The sequence below is a fragment of the Strix uralensis genome, chromosome 1 (genome assembly GCF_047716275.1).
Source record: "Strix uralensis isolate ZFMK-TIS-50842 chromosome 1, bStrUra1, whole genome shotgun sequence".
Classification (NCBI taxonomy): Eukaryota; Metazoa; Chordata; class Aves; order Strigiformes; family Strigidae; genus Strix; species Strix uralensis.
The window spans coordinates 108,257,312-108,269,569 of record NC_133972.1 but is presented as its reverse complement, the minus strand read 5'-3'; the positions used below and the strand labels follow the sequence as shown (position 1 = coordinate 108,269,569).

Genomic DNA, 12,258 nt, shown 5'->3' with positions numbered 1-12,258 from the left:
ATTCTGCGACAGTCAGATAGCAATTAATCTGCACTCCCTCCACAGCTAGATCCAATGGGGCTTCCATCTGTCCACCCTAAAATGCACGGCGGGCTGGGATCCGTGGGGAGATAAGCCATTCTTGCTGATCCTTCTCGTGCAGACAACATTGCTGTGAAGCCTCGTGCAGCAGAGAGGCTGAATGGGCCATTGTAGCCCAGCCCTGTCCTTCTCTGTCCTGGGAAAGGAGGACTTTGTCATCAGGACTATGCCAAAAGGCTTGGCACAGTCTCCCTTTTGGTTGCATAATGCAACTGTTTAGAAACTGGTGCAGGGACATAAGCTGGGCCCGAAGGCAGAAAACTGCCCAGAGCTGTGACTGGCATAGACAGCACGTGTCCTGTGTACAAAATTTTCTACCTAAAACACAGATGACAACAGACTAAAACACAAATATACAAAAAAAACCTCACTGACAATGTATATCCTTCCTAAGGATGTCCAAGATCCAAAATTGAAGATTTACAACGTAATAAACTACCTCCAGAAAAGAGAGTCAGCATGGCACTTTCGGGTCCAAGGACAGGTGAATCTCCCTCCAGGTTAGCCATGGGAAATCTCAGCATTTCACCAAAGCCAGCAGCCTGGGCCTCCTCTGCAGCTGCCAAGGACCCAGCAGCAGTGCTGTGGGGTGGCCCATCTCATGTGGACCACTTCCCCCAGGGTTGGGTGAGTCACCCTTCTAGATGTGACCTTCTCTCACTTGCCATTTACTGGTTCAGATTCTGGTTCAGACCAGATATCTGATTTTCCATGGCTCAGACTAGGGGACATGGATCCTTCCCCTTCTACTGCTTGAATCCAAGCTTCTACAGTGAACTTTCTTTTCTTTCACTGCTAGTTTTTGACCAGATCAGCATTTTTGGTCTTAATTTGATAAGCTGACATGGCTTGGTAGCAGAATTTTTGCAGGGCTGTTTATGAGTGTTTCTTATAAATGGTATGAATTAATTATTTGGTGTGAATTTACACTGCATGTCACAAATTTTAGGCTTACGTGTTTCCAGCAGAGCAAACATTCTCAATTGCCCAGGCAGACAGCTGTCTTCTCACTCACAGGTCCGCCCACGTAGTCCACCCAGCCCCAGCAGCAGGCATGGAGTGCCCTCTGTTACAACACCCTAAAGAAGCAGAATTTTTCTGTTAACACAATACAGCTTCATTTCTAATGATCTTGTAATGCTGTGCTCTAATTGAGTTTTAATTTCTTTTATTCAATCCTGCAAACTGCTAAACTCTACACTTAAAGAAGTTGCAAGACGAGCTTATAAAGTTTTCTACATTTGCCTGTTTTGTTTATAAAAAGAGTGTATAATGACATATGTTCTTTGAACCAACTTTTAGCAATTAAAGTTGTTTGCTAATAAAAGTTTGTTGGTTTCATAACACAAACAGAAATGTGTAACTGGGCTATACAAGCAAACTTAAACTCGTACTTCAGTCTGATCGTTTGTGTTCCTCACTTCATCTGCAATACACTGCAGAATATTTTACAAAAAGTACTTTACACAGATGAAGCTACAAACGAATGCTATTAATATTTAATTAATAACTAGAAGACTCATTACAGAGTCCCAGATTTTGTAAATTCATCTGTATAAAATGTCATAAAGACACCACATAGGCAAGTTAGCACGTCTATGTTGATAGGTTTGCTTACAGGAATGATTTTTGAGGATAAAAGAACTTACTGCAGTGCTGGCTTTATCAGCATGGTACTCTTGCAAAATAAAATGGCCCTCAAGAATGCTGAATTTTAACCTACAAGACAAAGCCAGGCTGAGAAGATAGTGTCAAGAGAGAAGTTTGTAAAGAAAATCCAATTTAAAGAAAAGGCATTCAGTGAGACATTGCAGTTTCCCTTCCCAGGAAGGGAAACACCTACATACATCAACCACGTGAGGATTTGTTCCTTTGTCCAATAAAAAGAGGCATATTACAAAAGCACACTGCATAATCAGCTGAAGGAAATGCACTAGTTTGTTTTCTGCTTGATGAATAATCAACATGCAGTTAATTAAGAGGAAAAATGTATGCTAATGCATTCAATAGTGAAGTTTTTAGCTACTCCTATATACGTTTTAGCAACTGAATGTGTGCAAAATAACTTATTTTGCAGGAAAAGAATACTAGTTGAAAACATCAGCTGTGCTTAAATATAATGCCCATTATATGTTATAATTTCGTGACTTGAGAGAACTTGTAGTTGCAGAAAGTGTACTACAAAAACTCTGTATCTTCCTGCACCAAATTACATAAAAGCGAGCAGAATCCAATTGAAATTCAATTAAAAATGAGATAAAGCAGAAGCATAGACCTCGCTTATATATGGGACTTCCTCCAGCTTCATCCTTTGCATTGTCAAAACTCAAACAGACGGAGCAGAAGGAGTGCATTCAGTTCTGAAACTGAAGCCAGAACAACAAGCAGAAGATCCAGGCAATCTGCTGTGTTCCTCACAAGGAGAATTTACAAATAGTGGGAATGTTTTTAATTGTCCGTCTCTCACAAAAGGAAAGGAAAATAGCTTAATGGCAACACAAACTTTTAAAGTCAGACAAATCTAGGAGCATTGTGTTAATGCTCTGTGTGCACACAAGAGGTGTAAAAACCCAAGCACCAAAAACTTACATACTGTAAAATCAGGAGGGAAAAAAAACCCCATGGAAAATCAAGCTGAGAGAAAACTGGGGCGGATCTACTTCTGTAAGTAGCCATAGATCCATTGAGCGATATGGTACAAAATGTTTTCTTAGGAGTTACTAAAGCTGAGTGCATCAGCCCTTCTTGTTCACCCTTATTCCCTACCCTCTCCAAGGTAGACCCTACCATACATTTACTCGTGGTCTGTGAAAGTATTGTCCACATGATATGTGTTGTTTATAGACATATGAATTGCAACTTGTATGCATGCTTTTAGTTCATGTATTTCAACAGGCAACTGTGAACTTCACTGTCTTTCTGAATAGGTGGGCCAGGCCCCAAATCTTTATAAAATAAAATGGGTATCTAAAATCTGATTCAGTAATCTATGGTGCCTACAAAATGTCCTCTGTCCCCTTGCTGGCAATCAGTGCAGTTTCCCTTCTTACTAAGCATAACCCAATTATCCCAATGCAACATTATCTGCAGGGATAGGATAGGTTCCTACCATTTGCAAATATGTTGGGTTTTGCAGCTATGTTCAGAACAATCCTCCATGTAGTAAGCAGGCTCCAAGGTGCTCCACAGCATCAGAAACGGTAGGTACTGACTGAATTTTGGTATGAGTGTGGCACTTACCAAGGAATGGGGAAACAAACTTTTCCCCAAACCCTATTCTGGACCTTTATTTCGTCACAGCTGTGTTCACGTACAATCCATGTGATTCACGTATATGCTATGGCACGGGGCAAAGCATATGCAGCTACTACACACGCGACCTTCTGTGCCTAAGCAAACGCATTTTGAAGAGGGAGCAACTATAAAACCTATATATTTAAATGTGAATATTATAATATCATCTTCATAATTATCATTCCCCTTGCTAGTTTCCAAGATGCTCTGGGAGGATCAAAACACAGCTGCTTCCCTACTGAGAATTTTCACACTTATACCAGCCCCAGGTTTGTTTCTGTCCCGGCCAACAGACGGCACAGAGCTGCTGGTCCCTGGGCATGGCAGAGCTACGACTGTTGACTGTTACTTTCAAAAGAAGGCTAAAAACTGACAGGCTGTTTGAATACAACTAAGGAGGAAAAAGGAAAAGGACTTTGCTCAATCCAAATGATGGTCTTGCAAATCTTGACTGTTTTCCTTTAAGCTGACTCCAACTAGCAATTTTTTTCCTCATTTCTACAAGAACATCAGCATTTGAAACACCAGTGTGGGCTTAAAGAGAAAATGGATTTTCACCATATGAACTGTATGCATAATTTCCAGATAGGAAATGGCATGTTACTTTATTCACATACATTCACATTCATTTATTCACATGAAAAATAGTTCATATTCTCAGCTATGATTGACATAAGGTACGAAGAGGATTTCTTCTGTAAAAAAAGCAAACAAATTACGAGGAGTAGGAAGCAATAAGGTTGTTTATTAACACTCTTCTATCTTCACCCTCCTGCCCACCCCATCACCCATGAAATGGCATTCCAAATCCTTGACACAAAATGATAATATATAATATCAACCATACGTTCTCTGCCATTCCCATCTGAACCTCCAGCACTGCAAATGTAGTCATCTTCTTTCCACAGTGGGAAATAGCAAACATTCATACTTGTGCATTACCTTTATTTGGCACTCAAACCCCTGTGAAGTAGAAATTTTGCCATTTAACACAATCCCAGCCTCACAAAATACAGCCTTTCAAAGGATAAAGAAAAAGCCTACAGTGTCTGAACAGATTCAAGACACTTTACTAGCATTCTTGCAAGGCTCCTGTTTGATTTGCATGATTATTCAGGTTATGGAGGTTAACTACCCTGAGCAATGGGAGGAAATCAAACTATGATCTTACATGCACAAATATGCATAGACCGAGGTTTTTAAATTCATTTCCTAGAAGATTATTTGCAGTGCCTATAGTAATGCCTATTTTGTTAATTTTAGCTTTTATTACAACCATCTCCAGGAAACAGCAACATTCCCAGAGAGATTCCTTGAGCAGAAAAGAAACAACATTCATGGAATACATTTCTTGTTGCAAATTATTTACCTGAGGCAAAAATGTTTATCAACCTTTCTAATTTGGTGTATAGTACAAGCTCCTGTAATATGGTGAGCTCAATAATTAAGTGGTTGCACTGTCTGATGTTTAAAAAGCCCCATTATACAGGCAGTGCTGAATGTAGTTTTCAGCCATTTGCATCAAGGGGCAACATCATGCTCATCTGACTTGTGCAAGTTCTGGCACTGAATGAAACAAGACAGATTTTTTTCCCATGGTTTGTGTCAGAGACCAGGAAAAAGAAGTTTAATGAAGAATTTAGTCAAAGTAAAATTTAGTTACAAAGATCTCAAAGTTTATAAAGAACTGCAGGTAACTTCAAAAATTATTGGGTAGCTGTGCTAGACTCAGAAGGTGTGAATTCCCTATTACAGCAAGGCATGGAGAGGAGGAGCAATATCTGATTCTCCAAGGTTCAGTAAACGTGGAGCAATTGTAATTAATCTTACGTGACTCGTGACGCAGTATCACTGTAGCACAGGATAGATGACAGAGAGGCATTCCCAAGAGACAGAAGTGAGTAATCTGGTGCCTCGTGGAAAGTGCTCAGAGACATAAGAGAGAAGTCTGACTTAGCAAATGTCATGGTGCATCTAGAATGACTAGAGGTGAGCCAACGTCCTGCTGGTGACACTGAGGACAGGATTCCCTCTTGCCTGATTACTAATGATAGACACAAAGCACTTTCACTGATCAACCAGTTAGGGAAAATTCCTCCCCTTCTGGCATTACCCCCTTCCTCTTTGTTTTATAGATTTTAAAATAAACATGTCAAAGGTGCAATGTTTCTGGAGCTTACAAGAAAGCTTGCAAGGGTCTGTGCCAGCTGGGTCATTTCTGTATAGCTGCTTACAGCAAAGAGGACTTATGTGGTACGTCCTCAAGGATGAAGCTTTACGAGGGATGCAGAGAACAAAGACGAGGTGGAGGGAGTGGGCAGAGTCAGGGAAGCCCCTGGACTCTCAAGCTGCGTGCAACAGGCAGTCTGCATACAGATGGCCCAAAGGGAAGGCCATCGAGAAGCGGTCTATGAGGGACATCGGTGCAGACGGTGCAGGCTGCAGAGCTCAGCACCGTGTGGAAGCAGCCTGAGGTTGAAATGGCAGTTAGAGGGTATTGTCCTGCACTGTGAGAAACTGGGATTAGATTCTGGCAAGGATTTGGTGATTCATTTCCCCAGAAGATTTTCATTTAATATGAACAGAAGTTTTTTTAGAGGTAAATGTGTGATGCTTGGTAGAACTTAATTAATTAAAGTTGGCCAGAAGCCAGACCATCTTGGTCTGTGATTGTTTCTGCTTTTGTTAGTTGAGGAATATTAGACTGGTTCAATACTTCCACTGAGAGCACTGGCACACACACCAGGTGCTCAGGAAAGTGCCATTTGCAAGAGGGCTCTTCCCTGTGAGTTCAAAATGGATCATGGAAAGATTGAGTAGCATGGGGAATCACTGAGCTGCTGAGCGTATCTCCTTTCAGAAAAAATGCGATCTATTATTTGCAGTCCTCATAGGCATGCTAGCTGTTTAACCACGTGGCTGAGAGACACCTGATCCTGCCTTTGAACAGCTTTGAAAGTAAATTATGATATGATTGATATGATATGATTGATATGATATGATATGATATGATATGATGATATGAAGTCAGACAGAATAGGTTAAAGGAAGAAGGGCAGGGAGAAATCAACAAGATGCCCTGTCATTCATGATAAATATATATGTATGTAATTGTGTATATATATGCATGTGTATGATCTATACATAATTTATCCAGAGAGATATGTTCTTTAGCTGTTTAACTTTCACTTTCTTTCCCAGAAGCTGTTTGTGTGTTTGTAAGTGTGGTTTTCCACTGTTTTCTGGTTGCAGGGCCACGTTACATGTGAAGAAGTGTCTTTTCTAGCTCAGAGAGCAGCAGTTCTGCTTCTGAAGTCAGTGTCCTTAAATTCAGGGCCTGCTCGCGGTGAACTCTCACCCAGAAGTTTTAGGTTACTGTTGTCACCTCTCATGTGCTCGTGGCAGCTGTCACAGTCTGCCACAAAAGTACCTGTATTCCAGCAACATCAGAAGCGATTTCAGTCAAATCATCAAAACCAATTAAAACAAATAACTAAGCATACAGAAGAATGCACTCAGCCTAAGATGCTCTAGTAGACCAAAGCATCTGTGCACCCAGCTGTTTGGTGTACGAAGCAGATGTGACAAGATCTTTGGATCTGGTGTTGTTTATGTATCGGGAGATTTGGGCTGGATGGATTCACAGGCTATAACAAATGTCCTTATTTATCCTTGCTTGTTCCTATGCTATAGCCTATTCCGGGGGACAGACACGTAGCATCCAGAGAACCCCATATATCAGGGACATGGAAATCTAGTATATTTGCTGACAAGTCTCTATAAAAGCCAGCTCAGAGAATAAAGGCTTTTTGTGAAGCTTCTAATTCTTGAAAATGAATTTTCTAACTGTTATTGAGAGCGTGTTCAGTAATGTGGAATATAACAAAAATATTCTTGGAGTCCCTACACAATTCTTATTCAACAAAATTCCCACAAGCTTATATGCTAATGTGTTCTGACTCATGGGATTTTTTAGTGTGGATCTCCTAATATTTGGGATTTCAATTCAAGTGCTGCTTTTGGAATCAAATGCTTTGTTAGAATCTCATTCTGCCCTCAACCTCTTACCCCCAGGGTTTCTATCTCTTCTGGTTGCAGAGAAAAGCCTGAAAACATAACCCATATTAAGTCTCAAACACCAGACGGCAAACAGAAATACACAACATTTATTTATTTTTTTTAATCTCCTGATTTTTAACACTTAGAGTTGGCAATATTGCAACTGGAATTTGGTTTGAATGAAGACTGAGGGCTGAATGCCAACTTGCTCTCTCTCTCTCTGAAGAAAAGCAATGCCTGGAAATGCCTGGAAACGAAGGGCCTGATTCACAACTTCCTTCCAGGCAGCTCATGCTGCCTTACCCTGCCTGTAAGCCTAGATCCAAATATTCATGCATATTCCAAACTAGGTCCAAATCCAAATAGTACAAATAGTCTCTTTCTTTAGAACATGCTAACCTCAAGCCTAAAATGCTTTCATTTTTGTCATATGTGAAATCTGTATCTATTTTAAATAAAGCCATCTATACTTAAAAACCATCTCTAAAACCTCTGGAACAGAGTATGCAGAATAATGTGAGGATGTCTTTTTAAAAATAATGATTTTCCCCTGTTGTGTCTCCTGCAAGTGTTGCCACGAGTAATATAGTGCAGCAACAACTGAAAAAGCACTGCTTATTCTCTCTGAGTAAAATGGCTTCTGAATTCACATGTCTGGACTGCAATGCTTCCTCAAAGCCACCAAACATTGGAATTCAATAGAAAAAGAAAAGCTGGTTCTACCACTTTCAAAAGTTCCAGGAATTTTAGTGAATGTAGATGTATCTACCAAAAATTTCCAGTCTGTCGGTGTGTCTACAAATAATTTCATCTCCTCTTTTTGGATCAAAAGAGGTTAATTTATTGATTTCTTTTTAGTTAACAAGAGATTATTTTGGGGGGAAAAAAGCCTCTCGTCTCCCACACACCATGCTAAATCCTTTGTGTATCCAGATATACCAGAGCACCAAGGGTGAATTGTGTGTGTGCATATACTTGTACTGCCAGCAACGTTCCTCACACTGCTCAAACAGCACAGGCTTACAACTTACAAAAGGTAGTTAGCATTTGTCTGCATTCAGGTCTATGTCTCAGTTTTGGGGCTCTGGGCCTCACTGTGCTCTGGTCAGCCATAATGAACATTTTGAACAGTACAAACTATTGTAGAAATCATTTCATATTAAGAGTTAACATGAAACTCTTTTTAGAACAAAGGATGTTGACAAGGTGACAAGTTTGATCGGTCACATGAAACTGGTGCTACAGGTTTTGAGTATCGTCTTCTGACAACTCATGCATTAAGCCACAATATACTCACATATAGATTTAGTGCATTCAAGAATCAATGGAAAGGCAGTACAACAACTACTCAGAAGGCTCAAGTTTGATTGCAGTGTTCCATGTGCATTTTCCTGGTGCTCCTCTCCATAATGAGTAACATAGCAATGTCTGGGATTGCTCATCATGGCTCAGAAAGGCTCTTCTTCATAGCAACAGGCAAATAATTCCAATTTGTCCTGATTTCGTGCATTTCCTAATGCAATCCCCTCCACCACTCCTACAGCACGCTCTCGCACACAAGCAGTGCATGAGGAGGGACAGAAACTGGCCACTGCGGTTCTCAGAACTGTCTCACTCATTGATTTTCACTGGCAAGCACAAGGTTTCTGCAGCAGAAGCATACTACCTCAGCTGCTACCGTCTTGTGTCACTGAAATACTTTCCATCAAAGGGAAACCTCTGCAAAGCAGCAGAGCACAAGGGCTGGCTGTCAGCTTAAACTTTTGTAATACTTAACCCTTTTCCTCCCCTCCACAGTAGCTCTTCAGATTAAAAAGTTTCTCTTTGCCTTTGGTAAGTCTCCTCCTGCCACAGTCTAGTGCAAATATTTGATACTGTAGGAAATCAGATATATTGGCAGCAGGCTGCATGGGCTCTCTTATGAGTCTATTTTATCTTTTAGTAACCTGCCTGCCATTTATGACCACAGAGTAAGTCTAGTACTACTATAATTACAAAGTTTGTGTTTGCTGCTGTTTGCTGGAGAGAGAGAGAGAAAATGGTATCAGACAGAGCAGTGAGAGGATGTTACTGAAACTTCCTGAACACTACAGACTCCATCATGGCCACCCTTCCCCTTGTCGAGAACTGACAGCAAAAGAACATAAACGTACATAAACATATCTTTGCATACACTACATATCTTGCATACATAAACATATCTTTGCATACACTACAAAAATTTGCCTGGACACTGCAGTAAAAACTTTGGAGAAAGTACCTTTGTAGGAAATGGCTGAAAATTATGCCAGTGCAGCTGAAGCACAGTTATTGCTACTTGTAACTTGTGACAGCAAACAGAAAATGGCTCTGGTAATGAGCCATAATTCTGATATATTCATTCCTTATTGGTATAAGGTAACTGGCAGATTTACCTTCAAAATATAGATGAGCTCACCTCTGCTCCTGATACGTATGGCTATTGGCTGTGTGTCACTGGTGAGCCATGTGCATATCACATGCTTGTGGCATGACAAAGGGAAAACGGGTTCTGCCTCCAAAAAGATGTTTAGATATGTTCTTTCTTGTACAATTTTAGCTGTCATGTGGCAGTGGATATCAGAGACATTACACACAGGACAGAATGTTTGCAGTTACATTCCTATCAAAGCACCAGAAATTATAACAAAAAGATGAAATTGTGATTCCTCAGCCTGATAAGTAACATCAGTAGTTAGCCTTGCTACTGTGCCCCACCAGCATGAACCATGCCCAGAGCAAAAGAGTCACACAGATACTACACGCTGTGCTGGCCTGGGGTGACCCTTAGGTCCTGAATGCATTTTATTCTGTAATGGTAAATCTAAGACCTAGCAGGAACCAAGGGGGACTGGAAAAGACAGGGTTTTTTACAGTTTATAATCAAAGGTACACAGTTATGGGTTTTTTTCAGACATGCTTCCCTTTCCCTAGCTTTTAGTTTCAGTTTGTATTTTCTAAACCATCAAAAAATATGCATCAGCTAGTGGTAGAAACATGATTTCCCATGGAAAGAATCCCACATAGGGTAATATTACCAGGATGACATGTTTTTAAATAAAAGCATCTAAAGAGAGGTATGTAGATTCATTCATGTTTAGTCACCTAACTAAATGGATTAACCTATAGAGCATTAAACATGTACAGTTCTCACTGACCCAACACCTGTCCATGACTTGGTGGAGATTTCACTGCCCAGCTGTGGAAGCACATATGTGAAAACAGCAGGGTTGATTTTAAAACCCAGACCTAGCTCTACAGACAACCAGAAGTGGGGGTTTTTAAGAAAATGAAAACATTCACTGTAGTGGGGAAAGAAACAGCACTGGAAAAATTAGTAACAGGAGAATGTAAAAGATTTGATTCTGTTGTGATCAGCATACCGAAATCTTGACTTGTGTGAAGCTTATTCAGTCTCATGTTGAAATCAGTCTGAAAAGGGAATTAGCGTTAAGAGTAGGAAGTACAGAGAAAGATTAAAAAAAAACACTGTAAGCTTTCCAAAACATTTCAAACTTAAAATCCGCTTCTAGGAGGTTCCATTTCAGCTTTCTTCCTTAACTTAGCTTCCTGCTAAAACTTTCCGGTTAAGCATGCTGACGGCAAAGCATTAAATGATTGCTCCCTAACTTCACTCCTTTCTAGGAATTCATTCTTCGGTGCAAATAAAGATGTTGCTATGCGTGCAGAGAATAACCTATTCCCTACAAAAGCATGTGGTTATCTCAAAATCCTGGGCATATGACGATGGCAGTATCAAAGTATCAGGCGTCCTGAGTCAGCATGCTGAATGAAGTGTTTCTAACCTCTGCAAAGGGCAATTCCCTTAGGTCAAGTTGAGTTCACTAGAGCAATGCAGGAAAACCCATATAGAAAAAGCTGTGCATGGGCCCCAACTTACAGACTTGATTTATGGCTGCAGCACAGTATTTTCCAGCATTTTCAGGGGACTCTTACACTGAAAATCCAAACTAATTATCTGAAAATAACATCTGTTGCATTCAAGTTTCAAAGCATGCACCTATTAACAAGAAGGATCAGAAAAGCACTGATTATTTACACATCATCTATTTCAACTACCTGGTAGCAGTACTGGAATCATAATTTCTTGATCCCTGCGTCCCTCATCACACAACAAGAACTCATGGCTCCTCCAGGAGACACCAGAATAATTAACATACCTTTGAAACATCTTCACCTTTAACAAATGCAGTGGGACTAAGAACACAGCTTTGCGACTAGACCACGAGACAAAAGATGCCAGCCATTAAAAAGCAGGTTTGCCAAATCTACCGCTGAGTTTCTTTTTCTTTGCTTATCTGTGTATCTGCTGTTGTACAAAAGAGCTTTCAAGAACTGGCCTGAAGAAGCATTCTCATTCTTTCTTCCCATAAAAAAGCAGACCTGGCACAGGCACAGTAAATAAAAATAACAAGCATATGATGCCCAAGATGCATGTGAACATTAAGTGACGTTGGCAGCCCCCGCAAATAGAACTCCAGTTAAAAATAGCCTTTGTCTAAATGTGGAAAGTGAGTAAATATAGTAGCAGTTTCAGCTTACTATAGAGGCTTACAGGCTCCAAGTAACAGAGCTTATTATAGAGCATGTGCGTCAGCGAAGGGGAGAAAAGGGAGAAAAGAAAGACGACGCATTCTGCAATTAGTATCTACAATAAGACATAAATTAACTTTTCCCCTCATTATTTTTCTTGTTTAAAAAAATGGACAAAGGAAGGATCACTTGTGAATTGTTACAGTGCTAACGAGAAAAAGAGCTGGGACTGAGGAGAAAGTTGAAGCTAGC

At 40.3% G+C, this 12,258-nt stretch overlaps 1 long non-coding RNA gene across 1 annotated transcript in view; it reads right to left on the bottom strand.

The window, feature by feature from the left end:
• The window catches only part of LOC141946637 (uncharacterized), a 72,699-nt gene extending 60,879 nt beyond the window's left edge, over positions 1–11,820 (bottom strand). The window contains exons 1-2 of the long non-coding RNA XR_012629895.1: positions 11,634–11,820; positions 1,037–1,160 (exon numbers count right to left, since the gene is read on the bottom strand). This is a non-coding gene — a long non-coding RNA (uncharacterized LOC141946637). The remainder of the gene's footprint in view (positions 1–1,036; positions 1,161–11,633) is intronic.
• Between the last annotated feature and the right edge of the window lie 438 nt (positions 11,821–12,258).